At 43.0% G+C, this 14,757-nt stretch overlaps 1 protein-coding gene and 1 long non-coding RNA gene across 2 annotated transcripts in view; both read left to right on the forward strand.

The window, feature by feature from the left end:
* LOC121293660 (alpha-1,6-mannosylglycoprotein 6-beta-N-acetylglucosaminyltransferase B-like) overlaps positions 1-14,757 on the forward strand; it is a 1,251,241-nt gene that overhangs the window by 1,093,883 nt on the left and 142,601 nt on the right. The gene's annotated exons all lie outside the window — the stretch shown is intronic.
* On the forward strand, positions 86-2,538 carry LOC121293799. Its single transcript, XR_005946599.1, has 3 exons — positions 86-182; positions 1,526-1,617; positions 1,951-2,538. It is a non-coding gene; the product is annotated as an uncharacterized LOC121293799 (long non-coding RNA).

The raw sequence follows: 14,757 nt of genomic DNA on the forward strand, positions 1-14,757 counted from the left end.
TCCTCCCAACTGAGGACACCAGGATATGAAGTCCCACCCACCAAGAACTTTCAGCCAATCAGAAGTTGCCAGCTCTTGGATTTGGCAGCCGTAAAGGAGGAGGAGGCCGTGACTGCTGCTGGAGCAACAACCGCCACCCCTTCCCGACGAGTCCCAGGATTGCGGAGCAACCCAGGTTAAAAGTAAGCGCTGTCCAGGGATGTCTCACGGGGTGGGCTCGTGGAGTGAGGGGGCCCATAGAGGTCGGCAGCAGCCACCCCCCCCCCCCCCCCCCCCCCCCCCCCCGCTCCATGTTCATTCCCTAGATCATGTACAAATTACTGCAGATCGAGGGACCCTGCTCCACTCCAGCTGACATGCAGCCCCCAGAGTTTAGCCAGTCGTGTAGGCCACATGTCGACAGACCCGCCTGGAACTGAGAATATTGCAGCGGAGGCTGGAAGAGGCCCTGAAGTGATTGTTGATTGACGACTTAAGGATCCCATGTGGAGGCAGGGTGGAAAGGTCAACCATGGGCTTTCCTGCCCAGAACTTACACGTAGTGGAAGTGGGAAAGCACTGGGTATCGATCCTGACACCAACCCACCTAACTTTCAGACCTACCTGCCTCCTTCCTCACCTCCTGCGGGGGCAGTAGATTCTGCCCATTAACTCTGCTTCTCACTCCATAGATGTTGCCGACCCGCTGAGTATTGGCAGCATTTTTTGTTTTTATTTCGGATTTCCAATGTCCACAGTATTCTACATTTGTATTACCGCTTTAATTTACCTTTCTCTTTAATGTAGGACCACTGTATAAGAAATTCCACTGGAAATACGGAGTGTAATCTAAACCTCAAAACTCATACAGTTGTTGTCATGCTTGATGCTGTAACGCGTGACAGGCGACTGATGCATTTTCACTCTTATTAGAGGGGAGAATTTTCTCCCTGTCGGGCAGGCCGGTCGGGAGTGGGCGGGGAACTGATCACCGGCCGTGATCTGCTGCGCGCTGCAATTTTACGTGGGCGGGCCAGTTAAGGCCCCCCCAGCGTAACGCGAGCCCGTTAGCGCTCGGCGCATAAACCTCCCTGAGGCAGCTCCGTGCCTCGGGGAGATTAACTTCAGTTTTAAAGTTTGAAAAAAATAAAGTTATTCAGACATGTTGGCTCATGTGACAGTGTCACATGAGCTTGGACATGTTTATGAATTTTCATTAAAAATTTTATTTAATTAATAAAGCCTTCATGAAACTTCATCCCGCCCTTGGATGAGGTTTCATGAAAAATGTGAAGGCCGCCTGGGCTCCAAAGGTTGGACGGGCAGCTTTCTCAATTGGGTTAATTGTTCAACTAATGGCCTTAACTGGCCTTTGACAGTTCGGCAGGCGCGCAGCCGACTCCGGTGCGTTGGCGTGCAGCACCCGCCCCCGCATGCTCAACAGAAGTTTCTGGCCAGAATTTTATTTTCAGTTTCAGTCTCATAAAATGTTTTCAACAAATTCTATTGTACTGATCACATTATTGTTATATCTTCTCCTCACAAGATACTTCCTCATGGCAAAACTGCATCAAAATCAACCCCCAGATATCCAAGAAACCTGTTGGAAATATATATTCTTACAAGCTGCAGGACAAGGTTATGTTAGTTTTAAATGGCTGGAGAAGAACACGCTCTGCAGACATAACTTGGATCGCCTGGGTGATTTATATTCAGAAGACACCAATCAATACAGTAATTGATGTCTGCTGATCACACCTTGCATGTTAGGCAGTCCTCTGATCCAGCAATTCTGTCTTATTCTTTTAAGATTCTGTTTTTTTCATTGTATTCTCTATCTTTTTATTCTGCACATGCCTTTTTACATTTAATACTTTCTCATCCTTTGTTCTCCGTGACTTTACTGCAATTATTTTCTCATTCTGGTATTTTTACACCTTATTGTTGAGCATTTTTTGTTTTTTTTCCAAGGTTCATTAAGTAAAATCGGATGGTTGACTGGTATGTTGGTGGTGGAGGGGGAGATTAGAAACAATCACAGAGCCTATCATTTGGAAGAAGACCTGATACTGTGAAACTGTATCCACTATCCCATTATGCATTTTAAAAGAGCAGTTGCTCTCTGCTTAAAGTTACAGATGTCAGGATTCTTTATTTACACAAGCCGAGAAGTGATGTGTAACTGTACTAAGTTCATTGTCAGAGTGGAAAATCATTACAAAGGAAAGGATTAATATTCCTTGGTAGTCATCTATCTTTGCAGTAACTGTATTGATTTAATAGCAGCTTCAGTGTCCTCAAGTGGTAATCAGAGACAAATCTTCCATAACAACCAAAACGGGTTGAATCGAGGTTCTATTTAATTGGGCTCCTGCCCTTACACAGGTAACCTGAGGCTCGAAATCCACATGAGTTAAAAATCTTTGCAGGCAGATCACACTTCAGGTAAGAGTCTTGGTCTGCAAAATTCAATCTATTGTGAAAAATGTATTCATATTTTAAAAAGAATATTGTCTTTATGTTGATTTCAAAATACATCTTTGTTTAAATGGTGCATACTGATCATTTATTGAGCCAAGTCCCTCGGAGGAGTTGCTCTGTCTGACAATGTGAGGGAAATAAATTAACGCATACCCTTTAAATAACACAATCACAGAAAAATTTCAAGCTGAATGATTCAGCTTCTTCATACCTTTAATATTCTATTGTTCTCCAATACCTCCATCAACTCTTATTAAGCAAAACAATGTTTTTAAACTCTACAGAAATATTAAACAATAACATGCATTTATTATAATTCTTTTGAAATGGTTACCTATGGTGATCATCACTGTCATCATCAGTCCCTCAGTCTGCCATGCTTCTTGATTTGTGTGTCCTCAGGTGACTTAGCAGGCCATTCTTAGAACCACAGACTTTGGGCAGAGAGGATAAGTGTTATCCTGAGGAAGGAGGGGTTTTGAGCCAAGGATCTGCTCTCTCTTCTTCCACTTTTGTTGCTTCTCCACAGCAATTGGAGAATTTATGCAGTCAGTTTCTGACTGTGTTACAGCTTGTTGGGTGAGACACCACCACATGGCACGGTAGCAAATTCCTCCCACGCACTGATGTCAATTTGTTCCCTTTTCAATTAGGTCTTCTTAGGGTCCTTAAAACATTTTCTCTGTCCTCCTTGAAATCAGGGGCCACCCTTCAGTTGTGCAAAGAGGATCTACTTTGGAAGCCGATTGTTTGGCATGTTAATGCAGTGTCCAGACCAGCGGCGCTGATATCGCATGATCATAGTTGCCATGCTGAAGCAATTGGCCTTGGCAAGGATGCTGGAGTTTGGTCACTTGTCTTCCCACTTAGCTTTGAGTATCCTGTGGAGACACCGCTGGTGGAAATTCTCCAGCAACAGGGGGTGCCTTTGGTAGATGACCAAAGTCTCACTGCCATGTGTCACATACACTTCTCTTAAACATCGAATAACACATACTTCTGATTGTGTTTGAAAAATACAATAACTAACTGGGGCGCTGTGAAACATCAAAGGCAAAATGTCTGGTGCATTGAAAATGGCAATAATGCCTTTTGTTCAGTATGTATCATATCCAGCTAACAATTTTCAGAAAAAGATTATGCAACTGTGAATAGTGATTACAAAAATCTAATCCAGAATATATTCACTCTGAGGAAGAGAAACGTATAAATGAGTTTCTGAATATATGTGGACAGGTTGAAGGGATCAAGGGACATAAGTATGTTATGTAAGCTTAGAGTTGGTTAGATGCTAGGAGGCATTTATTTTTACAGAGATTGTTGACTTGAGGAATAAGTTGTCAGCTTAGGCTATAATTGTGGATGCACTGCAACAATTCCAAAGGGAACTGGACAAATTCCTGATCATGGCCAACATGTAGAAGGCAGGTGGTGATTGAGGGTTGTATCTCCCAGCCAATGTGCTTTGCTATAGCAGAGGAGTTTTTTTCCTAAATTGGTCTATGGCTTTTTCTCTTTTGTTTCTCATTCTCAGGTGATTGCATAGCTGTAGTGTGAGGAGGGGGGGTGGGTAATATGTGCAGAGGTTATGCCATGCCAGGATGGGACAGATTCATTGGACCAGCTGCTCTTTCTCTGTCCTCGATCTTGTCTGTTCGAAATAAAAGTTGTGTCATGTTGTCTATGCATCAGTCATCTGTTTATTTTATTATTAGATACCACCTTGGCTGATATTGTGGTTGACTCCTTTGAAAGATAGAGACACGGAGAGATCACAGTCTCACAGTATCTTTACAGTGCAGAAGGAGGCCATTCAGCCCATTAGGTCTGCGCTGGCTCTCTGAAAGAGTATTCCACCTAGTGCCACTCCCCTGCCTTATCCCCATAACCTTGCACATTCTCTTCTTTCAGATAGCAATCCAATTCCCATTTGAATATTTTGATCGAACCTGCCTCCACCACCCTTTCAGGAAGTTTGTTCCAGACTCCCCCCACCCTCTGGGTGAAAACATTTTTCTTCATGTCACATTTACTTCTTTTGCCAATTATGTTGAACCTGTTCCCTCTAGTTCTTGATGTTATCTTGAGTTGGAACAGTTTCTCACTATTACCTTGTCCATATCCCTCAGGATCTTGAATACATCTATCTAGTCTCCTCTCAGCCTTCTTTTCTCCAAGGAAAACAGTCCCAACCTCTCAAATCTATCCTCATAGCGACAGTTCTTCATCCCGGGAATCATTCTTGTGAATCTCCTCTGTATTCTTTCCAATGCCTTCACATCCTTCCTCAAGTAAGGTGCCTAGAACTGGATGCCGTACCCCGGATGAGGCCTAGCTAGTATCTTACACAAGTTCAACATGACCTCCTTACACTTGTACTCAATGCCCCTATTAATAAAACCTAAGATACTATATGCTTTATTGACTGCTCTCTCAACATACCCTGCCATCTTAAATGACCTATGTACATATACACTGAGGTCCCTCCATTCCTGCATCTCCTTTAGTGGCTCTCCCTTTATTTTATACCATCTCACCATATCTTTCGTGCCAAAATGAATAACTTCACACTTCTCTGCATTGAACTTCATCTGCCACTTGTCTGCCCAATCCACCAACAAGTTAATGGCCTGGATTTTTCCTAAGGCGGTTGGGCTGGGTGGGAGGGGTGGGATGAGGCATGGAGCCGATCGCTGCCCATGATCAGCTGCGCGCTGCCATTTTACGCAGGTGAGCAAATTAAGGCCTGCCCTGCGTAATGTGCGGCTGGTAGTGCTCAGCACTACCTGTGCGGGCGGGGGGAGCAGATAGAGTCAGGGCCTGTGCTCTTTCACATATGCACGTGAAAGAGCGCAGCAATCCAAATAGGCAATAAAAAAGTTCAATAAATGATGTAAAAATTTATTTAAACATGCCCCCTCATGTGACAGTGTCACACGAGTTGGGACATGTTTGTAAAGGTGGGTAAAATTAATTAATCTATTTTATAATAGCTTCAGGAAACCTCATCCCGCCCGTGGATGAGGTTTCCTGAAAAATTTGAAGGCCACTTGGGCTTTTTGCCTGCCACCAACCTTAAGGTTGGACGGGCAGAGTTCTTACGTACTTTAATTAATCCCTTAATGGCCTTACTAGGCCCTTAACATTTCGGCGGGCGTGCAGCCAACTCTGGCGCGCACCCGCCAAATGAAATATTGCTATGACGCACAATGACATTGGGATGCACGCCCAACGCATGTCTGGCCTGCCCCCGCAAATCAACTGTAAGATTCAGCCCTATATCTTTTGAAATTCAAGACTATCTCCATCGCAGTTAACAACATTTCCAGTCTTCATATCATGTGCAAATTTTGAAATAATGCCCTACACACCACAGTCTAGGTCATTAATATATATCAGGAAGAGCAAGGGTCCCAACACTGACCCCTGAGGAACTCCACTACAAACTTAACTCCAATCTGAAAAACAACCATTTATCACTACTCTCTGTTCCCTGTCACTCAGTCAATTTCTTATCCAAGTGCCTACTTTCCCTTTTATTCCATGACCTAGAATTTTTCTCACAAGTCTGTTGTGTAGCACTGTATCAAATGCCTCTTGAAAATCCATATATACCACATCAACAGCGTTTCCTTTATCAACCTTCTCTGTTATCTCCTCAAAAAACTCCAGCAAGTTAGTTTAACATTATTTTCCCTTGATGAATCCATGCTGGCTTTCCTTAATTATTCAGCACTTGGCTAGGTAAATATTGATTTTATCCCATTGTATAGTTTCCAGAAATTTCCCTACCACTGAGGTCAAACTGATTGGTCTGTAGTTGCCAGCTTTATCCTTGCACCCTTTTTTGAACAAGGGTGTAACATTCACAGTTCTCCAGTCCTCTAGCACCTACCCTGTGTCTAAGGAAGACTGGAAGATTATCACTAGTGCCTTTGCAATTTTTACTCTCACTGATGAAGGAAAGAGAGAGGAATGATTGCAGAAAGAAGGAGAATGGGAAACCTGGGGAGAGGGAGAGGTTGGAGGTGGAAAGCTGAGAAGATGGGAATGGGAGCACCACAGAAGGAAGAGGGAGAAGACCAGGGAAAGTGAGGGTTTGAGGCGAAGGTGTGGGGAAGAGTAAGGGGATAGGAGGAGGAAAAGAAAGGGAATGAGGAAGATGGAGTTGGATGGATGAGGGAGAGAAATCTGAAAGGTCAGTTGAAGAAGTACCAGCTAAGCCTTTCAGCTAAAGATGAGGTGTCACATGGTATCCAGTGTAGGGGCTTGGGCAACAGGCCTAAAAAGTCCTTTAGAAGGGGATAAGTACTAATTTTGGATTGTTTTGTGGAAGGTAGGTCAATGCCCATGAAAGTCCTTGGACAGAATCAATGTTGGTCAACCAGAAAACCCTAAAAGTTGCAGGAGAGTGTTGAGTAGCTGAAAAATACTGTCAGCAGGACAAGAGGACGACAACCATATAATACTGAGCAGGCTACTGGCAAGGATCATTAAGTTTTTGGGAGATAGGGGAATCGGCAGTTCAGTAGCATCATCAGTGGGGATCAGTCTGTCAGAAGATGGAGTACATTAGTGAGTAGGATAAAGAGAGAAAAGTCTTTCAGCACCACCGGTAAGACCATGGGTGGCTGAGAGTGAATTCCCATCTAATCCTCCAGACACCGAGCCCCTGTGAGTCAGCAACGTAACACAAAAATCCTGCCTTAGAGCTCCAAGGTCATTAGGTCAAGATTACACAGCATACCCTGGATATGGTATTAAGACTCCAGGGACGGGAACTCAGGGCTGACTCTAAGGACGTGGGTAGAATCAGGATTCTAAGGACATGGAGGTGCAAAGAGGCTGGGTTACTAAAACTGCTAACAAAGGACCTATTTGTGTAAAGCTTTATAAGACACTGCCACACAGTGGAATTGTTATAAAACTGTATGTCAACACCGATGCTGATTTTAACAGAAAGAATTGAGTTACAATGATCAAGTTTGTGCTGACAATGACCCAAATTTTGCTCTCTTCTCAGCGGCAAAGGAATGGCTTTTGCTATTCACCTCCCATACAGTTGCCCAAAGACCTTCCATGGGCTTGGCAGCGAAGATTTTCACTAATCCAAGATCTGTTTCAGTGTGGCATTCACATACAGTTGCCCTCTCTTAGGCTTGTCAGTGGGGATTTCCATTAATCCAACATCAGCATTGCATGATTTCAAGGGGATCTGTGGCATCTGTGAATGGGGCAAGCAACAATGAGGCTTTTCAATTGTCACATTGAAAAATCCTCACTAAGATACATGGATTGCAAACAAACAAGTAAAAAACAGGACATCTAGATTACATTTAAATTATGTACAGAAAATGAAATAAAGATTGGGAAATACAGATGGGATTAAGGGAGAGAGATAATAGAGGCAGGTGGAAAAAGTAAACAAAAAATGTATTTTTTTAAATCTGCAACAGTTTTTTTCTCTCAGGGAATGAAATTGCACTCTAATTAAATTAATTTGTCAGGGCCACATAGGTTGTTCAGCAGTAATTATAACTTCTTTCTTTGGCAGTTTTCTGTTTCATGAGACGATGGTTTGCACCTTGATGGTCAACTCTGTTAACATTTCCTAGTGTGACTCAGAGGCCCCATTTGGCATGGCAGTCTTTGCCACATTCTTATAATTAGCAAATGCAAATTATAACATTATTCCATTAAAGCCTCACTCCTGAATGCAGCAACCCTAACTTGTTCAGCTGACATTAATGCAGAACTAGTGTGCAAAGACCCTAATTTCATAAGATTACAGTGATTTTCAAGCTATGTCTATCAGTGAGGACTGGTGCAGTTGGAGGTGCAGAGTATTGTTGACAGCAATTTCTAGAGTTCCGTGTTTAGATGTGCATGTGCGGACACCATAAACTACTGTCAGATTTACCCTGTAATAATAGTGAATGCTGATAGCTCCTTGTTATTATTACATCAAAATCTGGATCATTGGGTGGAATTTAATGCCCACCCAGGCGAAGAGGCATGTGATTGTGTGGGATGCTGCAGGGTAGAGATCCTGCCATCCTCCTACCTCCCTCCAGTTAAGACTCGTGTGGAAAGGCATGGGGCCAGCCTTCCTGCCTGGAGGCCATTTGAGGTGTTTCAGGGGCCACTTAAGGGTCCCATTCCACTGCCACTGATATTCAACCAGAGGTGGATTGGGGACTCACCATCCGGGGAGACCTCCAGCAACCTATGGCCTGCCAGGGGGTTCCCTTGTTCACAGGCAGTCTGTGCCCAATTGAGGGACCTGGATCTGGGAAAGGGAGCCCTGCAGGAAGCCATCCTCCACCCTTGCTGCCACCTCCTCCTCCCCCCGTCATCAGCAACCCCATCCCAGCCACACTCACCTCTATCTGGGGGTCCTTTGGCAAGCCTCATGGCTAGGCCCTGCTGAAGCACCTGCAATGGCCATTGCTACCAGTGGCACTGCCAATACTGGAGAACTGCCAGCCTCTGATTGGCAGGCAGCTCTTGGAGATAGGATTTCCACCCTACTGGGAGCTTACTTCAACAGGGGACCCAGAGCTGCCCAGGTAATTACCTGATTACTCTGGAATAGCATCAGGCCTCCCAGAGAAAAACAATGCGGGCGGCCACCAGTTCCGGTGGGCGAGACTACCATCACCCACATTAAATACTGGTCATTGTGCAACAGTATTTCTGAATACTAAGCACTGTGCCATCTGCAGGCAAAATTAGTACCACGAGTAAATTTACTTTATTCCAAGTAAATGTCACAATTTTTAGAGTACATTTGCAAAATGAATGAATTTTGAAATAAACTGTCGTGATTCACTCAGCAATTTTTATGTAATATATGATCAATAATAAATTAGTCTTAAAAATAAAAAACTGTGGATGCTGGAAATCCAAAACAAAAACAGAATTACCTGGAAAAACTCAGCAGGTCTGGCAGCACGGCGGAGAAGAGTAAAGTTGACATTTCGAGTCCTCATGACCCTTCAACAGAAATTAGTCTTGCATATTTTGTGCATAGGGTTACAGTGATGCTGTCAAAACAATTATCTAATTGTTTATGATGATTAGATCATACAAACTGGACCCTAGTATCAATGTCAGCCATAACTTTCTTAGCGAAAAACATTTGGAGCAGTTTCTAGTTCGATATGTAATAGTTTGGTGGCCATTTTCATCTTAACCCAGAAGAAAAAAACTGTAAAAACTGGGAATTGAGAATACTGGTCCGAACTGGTCTTGTATACTTTAAAATGGAACACCAGTAAAAACTGGGAAATAAGAGTACAGGTCCGAACTGTGTTTTTCTTTTGGGAACTAAGGAAGATATATAATTGGTTTCAATTTCAGTTAATGATCATTAGTATTTCTACAAGTGCAAGCTAATATCTGGTTTAAAGATTCCTGATCAATTCTATGTAAAATCAGGAACCCCTATAGCTCAAGCTTTATGATATTGTATCAGGAAAATCAGAACATTATTGCAGCAAACAAATGGGACAGAATATTTAGAGGAGTCTTACTTAAGAGATGGTATTTGGAAATTTCTCCTGTAAAATGTGAAATAATTTTTGAAAACTGATTGCTCACTAATTTCTCAAATCTTATCACTACCTGAAGCAATGTTTGAACAACACCTTTCAATAATCCTCCTATTTACAAATTTACATTTGGTTTAATCCCATCATGGCAGCTTTGTCAGCTACATTGTTTTACATTGTGAGAACCATCAGCCACAGCCAAATTAGACCTTAGTGACATGCTAAGTGACGTCTAGATTTATCCTTCTCCCTACAACTCCTGTGCTTAATAGGTACAAACCCAAGGTGTAGTCTTACATGTACACATCTCTAAAATCACTAATTTTCAAATTGTGTGAGTTTTTGCAGAAAGTGTCATTTGTGTGTGTGTGTGTTTAAATGAGTGTATTCAATACTGTATTGCAACATACCTAACAAATCCAGAAAACCCATTGGCATTCAGTAAAGAAAGCATTAAACAGTCAATCACAAATAGTTTTTATAGAACTAAGCACTAACAATCATCTCCATAAACCCTGGAGTCAATACATCCTAATCAAATTCAGCCTGGATAGGTCTAGGTATTAAAATATACTTGTTAAATATGGCTTGATGTCTCAACCTGTAAATCTCATTATCTATACCTAATTTGCAAAATTAGAAAACTTTTAAAAGCCTTACTTAAAAACTTGCAAGATTTCAATAGAGAGCTATGTCTTTTTCTATCCAAATTTGCATTTTTTTCTCATAATGATTAAAGTTGCACTGCCACATCATTACTATAAAATGTGTATGTGTTAATGTATTTCAATGGTATAACCAGGAGTTAGTTTCTTCACAGTACCATCTGTTCAGAAGACATGAAGACAGTAGGAATGCACGGTTTGTACCCTCATACTGTGAACCTTCACTTTATACTCCAGGGCTCATGTCAATCAATGAGCCAGAATCTAAAGGCGAAAAAAAAATGAAGTTATTGTTATGAACATGCTTGTCACATCTTCCTAAAAATAACTGCTGTTGTAGGAACCCGAAGACCTTCAGGACAGATGGTACTGGGGAAAAATAGTAATTAGGTGGCCATTTAAGGCAACCATTAACTGGTACAATTCAACCAAAACTGAACTAACTCCATTTCTCAACTGAACTTTAAAATCCTTGTACCCATCAACAATTCTCTCCACAGCCTTATTCCATGCTACACTTCAAACATCCTCCAACCATATGACCCCACTCATATCCTCTGTCCAACTAACTCTGATCTTTTGTTCATTCTCCCCTCCCTCCACTTTACCATTTGTTCCAGGCCCTTAAGCCATCTTTATCCTGCGCTCCAGAATTCTCTTTTCTAAAACTCCCTGCCTTGCGATAACTCCTTCAAACTCCCCGAAAACCTACATATACAACTGAGCCTTCAAACATCACTCTGAACTGAGAGTCTGATTCCCAATTATGAAGTGGCTTACAATATTTTGCTATCCTAGTGCAACAGTGATTGCTGTATATGAAATTTTATGTTGTTGCAAATACAAAAATAAGGAATTTTATTCTTTGTGATTTGCCAGCATTTAATGCACCTATGGCACAGAGTAAATGCATTGCAAATTCTTTCTTCAATGCCTCAGCAATATACTTGAACAGTAACTTCAGACAAGTACCTCCAGCTGAGATTTAGCCCTGGATTTTCATGGAGTCATGTAGACTACATTGGAGCGTTAAAAATAGCGGACGGGTCCAGAATTCAGAAGTTGCACCTCCATTCTTGGCATTTCTGATATTGACAGCTGTGTGAAAGGGAACAGGGCATATGCAACACTTATTAATCAGCCAGACCATTTAAAGAGATAGGGCAGAGCAGGAAGCCGTAATTTTCACTCTCAAAACACCCAGAACTCAGAGTGTGTGTTACACCACTTGGTGCTGGAGACGTGAACAGATCAGAAGGATTGAGGTAAATAAGTTTTATATAGAGCTGTGTGAAGCAGCAGCTGCAAAGCTGAACTTCCCTCTGAGATAAGAGTAGGACCAGGGAGGGAAATCATGGGGCGCAGTATTTCTCCTGTTTCCGGGCCCCTTATTCCTCTGCACACAACCCCCACCACCCCTCACCTCCAACTTTAACCCTCCCTCTCAATTATGCATGAGTTTTTTTCCCTTTTCAAGATTCACCAATCAATTCACCAAACAATCACAGAAAGGTCCTAGTTAAATGAAGATGTCCATTGTTGGCATCTGGTTACGAATATCATCCGATATATATGCAGCATGGGTCATTAATGTTAAGAGCTACAATGATTTCATGCAGTGTTAATTTGTGGGTGCCCTTGGGTGATACCTCTGCGACTATTAAACAAACCAAAAAGTACAAATTTCACCTCAGCAGCATCATACAATATTGTTAAATTGACAGGAAAATATCCCATTAGTTACTTATAACACTGTGCAGATAATAACATTGGTTTTGGTGACTGCCTCAGCCCTCATTAACATACTCTGCACATTGTACCATATGTTCACAGTGACAAATTCATATTTGGGGTAAGATTCAATACTTGCAACTCAGATAAGCTGCACAAGATCTTTTCCATTCGGTAGGGGTAAAAGAAAACTTTCTTCTGCCAGGGTGCATGATATTATTCAATATAATCATTTCATACAAGGGGTGTAATTGGATTCTATTTTATCAGTAATCTCACAGAGTAGGAAGATCAAATGACTCGAGCAACAAAGTGGAATAATTGAATAACATAGGTCTTCATTGTCAGTGAAAAGCGTTGGAGTCCTCAGGTGTCTCTGTGCAACACAACTTTTAAGAGGCCAGAGGACAATGACTGAATGGTTTACAATTGTATCTGTTTCATGATCAGAAAGTCTGAGACTCTGCTGATTGCTGCTTCTCACTACCAGATATTTTCAATATCTACTGTGCAACACAACTTTATCACGATATTTCAATACCTCAAAAAACTAATAAAAAGCATTTTTCAAGCAAAAAGTTGCTGCACTGCTGTTGTCCTTCGGGCAGCTTTGATTTTCTGGTGGGCTCTTAAAAAAATTGGATCCACAAAGGTGCCCAAGTTCGGAAGCAGCAGCGCAGCAACTCAGTGAAATCGACACTGACGATGACAGACCAGCTTTAAAAAGATCGGAACACTGGTTCCGATTTTCTAAGCCAGACTGTGGCTTTGGCTGCTGAGTCTGGATGATAAGAAACTCCATTTAAAATGCAAAGCCCCCCCCCCCCCCCCCCCCACCCGCCACCACCACAGCCCTGGGCCCCGATGTTTGGCACTGTCTGCATTCCCACTCTCCCAGGCCCTGGATAAGAGGCTGGTGTCCAACTTCAGGAAAGAGGGGGTGGGAGGTCTGTAAAACAGCAAAGGCCCATTCGTTTGGGCTCCTGCACATTATTCCTTGCTTAATTAGCCAAGTGGGTGACATTACACACTGCTAGTCTCACTGGGTTAGGAGTATGCAGTCCACATAGGAAGGAAGTTTGCTGAAATGGACATAGGACCTTCACACCTGTGCCATTAGGAGTAACAGCAGTGGCAACTGTGGAGGCTAGTGCCAGGGCACCCAGGATTGATGTGGCGGAGCCCCCACACAGACCAGCATAAAGGAGGAGGTTGAGACATTACCCTGAATGAAGGGTCTTTGGAAAAGGTTTGGTTTCCTGGACATGAATGAAAGGAATTGTAGGGGAAGGCTAAGGATGTCTCAGGATATGGTCAGAGAAATCTGTGCCATGTTGGAGGCGTGCCTCAAGCTACTGGTTCACACTTCCTTCCCATTGCAGTCAAAGCCACCGTGACCCTCAACTTTAATGCAGCTAGATCCTTCCAGGGTTCTACAGCAGACCTCTGCGGCATCTCAATCAGCTGCCCGCAGGTGCATTGCAGGAGTCACCGATGCCCTATTTGCCAAGGTAGGGGAGCACATTAAGTTCCCTGCAGATGCAGAATCTCAGAGCGAAAGTATGATGGGATTCATGTCAATAGCTGGCTTTTCACAAGTGCAAGGCATAGATTGCACACAACTCGCCATCAAAACTTCATCATAGCAGATGCAGATATCTGGATGGAAAGCCTTTTTACCCCATCAAAGTTCAGCTTGTGGGAGACTACAATAAGGTTTTCCTCCTCGTCAGTGCAAGACTGCTTGGAAACTGCCATGGCTCATTCATCCTGAGAGAGTCAAACCTGCCACCCCTTTGAGCTTACAACCCAGGTCCTTGGCTAGCTACCCATTGCGGGAGAGGGAGGGGTGGGGGACGGGAGTGGTGGGGTGTGGCTGCTTAGTCCACTGCGCCATCCAGAAATAGTGCCAAAACAGCATTATAACACCAGTCACCGTCAGACCAGAGCAACCATCAATCAATCTATCGGCATTTGAAAAATGTGTTTCTGTTGCCTAACCTGCTCAGGAGGAGCACAGCAATACTCACCTGCAGAGGCATCAAGAATAGTGGTGGACGGCTGCATAATATAGCATAGTGAAGGGGTATACACATGTAGGATCCAGAGCCCCCTGCGTGAATAAAGTTTTTCCTCATGATTCCTCTGCCAGCCACCCTAAACTTGTGTCCTCTGGTTCTCCATCCCTCCAACAATGAGAACAGTTTTGTCCTATCCATTCCATCAAGACCCCTCATGATTTTGAATAACTCTATCATATATAAAGGCATTCCAGCCTGTCAATTTCACAGCTGTACTTCTGCCTGGTGAATTTCAGACAGCTTGGGAAACCACATGCTGGCAGTTAA

This window comes from Carcharodon carcharias, chromosome 22 (genome assembly GCF_017639515.1).
Source record: "Carcharodon carcharias isolate sCarCar2 chromosome 22, sCarCar2.pri, whole genome shotgun sequence".
NCBI classification, from domain to species: domain Eukaryota; kingdom Metazoa; phylum Chordata; class Chondrichthyes; order Lamniformes; family Lamnidae; genus Carcharodon; species Carcharodon carcharias.